The sequence below is a fragment of the Charadrius vociferus genome, unplaced genomic scaffold (genome assembly GCF_000708025.1).
Source record: "Charadrius vociferus isolate BGI_N301 unplaced genomic scaffold, ASM70802v2 scaffold161, whole genome shotgun sequence".
Taxonomy (NCBI): Eukaryota; Metazoa; Chordata; class Aves; order Charadriiformes; family Charadriidae; genus Charadrius; species Charadrius vociferus.
In genome coordinates, this window is record NW_009646928.1 from 2,906,925 (window position 1) to 2,908,952 (window position 2,028).

Below are 2,028 nucleotides of genomic sequence, written 5' to 3' on the forward strand. Positions count from 1 at the left end.
CGCGGGTCTCCCGGGCGGCCGGGAGCCTGACAGCTGTCAGCGGCACCGAGCCCGGTGGAGTCCCGCAGTGAGCGCCCAGGGCTCGTGTTCGGGGTTCGCCCCGTCGGGTAGATAAGGGAGCGGGTATTGCTGCCCTTATCAGCGCACGCGGCGGTTCTTATCTACTCGCTGTCAGTGGCCCGGCGAGCCCAGCATTAACTCCCCTGTGTTCACAGGTGCAATCAACCAAAAGAGCGGATCCCGCTGAACTACGAAATATTTTTTTGCAGGTAAAAAGATCTGTCTGACGTATTTTGATTGACAGGCTTTTATTTTTTTTTTTTCCTCTTTTTTTCCCCGCTCAGCTGTTTGCCCCGGCATGGTCCGCGTGTCGTGCCTGTGGGACGCGTAAAAGTTCACTTTGCAGGCAGGCACAGTCTGTTGGAAGGGCCTTCAGGTGTTAAGGAGAAGCTGTTCCTGGCACAAATCGTGGTTAACCATTTCCAAATGATAACCTTAAATAGTTGTCAGAGGTATTTTCTAATTTCGTATAAGCAAATAATTATAACCATAACGAAGTACTTGTTGGTTTTTTTAATACACTTTTGCAAGAAGATTCTAAAAAATTCTGCTTCCGTGGCCGTATATTTTGTCCTTGGGATTTATATGTCTTCCTTCTACAAATGAATGAACAATTGACAATGTTTTTAGAACTTAAAACTGATTCCTTAAGATTGATGTATTTAATATTATCCCTTGCAGGGCCTTATGATTAATGTATATAAATAACAACATGAAGCTTTTTCTACTCCCTTTAGTTACAGTGAAGCACGATCTGAAAGGACAATCCGATCAATCTTGAAACTTTGATAATAAGGTCTGAATCAGGCAGGTGTAATAGGAACAGCTCTGTGTTAGGCCCATAGTTGGCCACTGATATTTCCAAAATCACTAAAATATCTTTTTTCTTTTCCCTTTTTGTTGAGTATTACACAGTATGTTCGATAAGCTTTCCTCTATGAAAAAGGAAAGAAAAATAAGTATTTGAGCTAATAGCATAAATAATAAAATCTATTATTTCATCTTTCACATGTCTCTTTTGGTCCTGCGGTTTTATCTAATGGTTTCCACATATGATAAGGAGACAGACCTTTTTGTCAGAGAGAGAGAAGTTATATCCCAACGATAATTTTGGCAGATTTTTGCTTTGGCATATTGGATTACACTGGTAACATTGCTGGAGTGCCAAAACTTTGAACGCTGGAATCAAACTGTGAAAGCCCAGCATTTAGTTTCTAGTAAAAAATCTTCCATCTCAGGTTCATCACATTGTTGACGTGACATTTAGCTTTTGTAGATAAGGAACATGGTAGAGTATGTTAATAAAATAAGCAGCATGAAAACAGGATTTTTTAAAATATGTATTAATACAATACAAAAATGTGTGGTTCTAGAACATCACACAGCTCATTTCCAACTTTTTGCAAGATACTTTTGCATGTTCTATTGCAAAAAAGTGAAATGTGGTGTCAAAATACTCTGTTCAACTTGGAAATGTGGATGTTTTATGATTGTTGACTTCCACTGAGTAAAAGTGCTTTTTTCTGGAAATAAGTAAAATTTTTTAAGTCCTTGATATTGTTCATACAGGGAGAAGTGGAGAGAAAGTACATTGTATAACTGGATCTTGAAATTGTCTCTCTGACAATACATGTTTTATTGACCTAAAAAGCAGACAGTCTGATTTTAAAACAGCTTTTTGGTCTCCTCTATGTCTATCTTGTAATCTTCAAAGAAACATGCAAATTAAGTTGTAGATTATGTTGTGCTCTGAGGAATGAAAAGTACAAAAGCTCTCCTGTCGTCTCTTGAGTATCTGAGATTTGCAGTAAAAAAAGACCAACAACACAGACATGTCTGGCATAGAAAGAGAGTTTATATTTCTTTTGGATGATATTTGATTATAATTGAGTTTGAAATTGCATTTTTTATTTGATAGATAGCAAGCAAACTTAGTTGCAAACTTTAAAACAACCAAAAGAGAACCCA

At 38.0% G+C, this 2,028-nt stretch overlaps 1 protein-coding gene across 1 annotated transcript in view; it reads left to right on the top strand.

Annotated features, from left to right (window-relative positions):
* Positions 1 to 186: 186 nt before the first annotated feature.
* SLC25A12 (solute carrier family 25 (aspartate/glutamate carrier), member 12) overlaps positions 187 to 2,028 on the top strand; it is a 50,082-nt gene continuing 48,240 nt past the window's right edge. The window contains exon 1 of the mRNA XM_009894554.1: positions 187 to 269. The gene's annotated coding sequence lies outside the window, so the exon portion shown is untranslated. The remainder of the gene's footprint in view (positions 270 to 2,028) is intronic.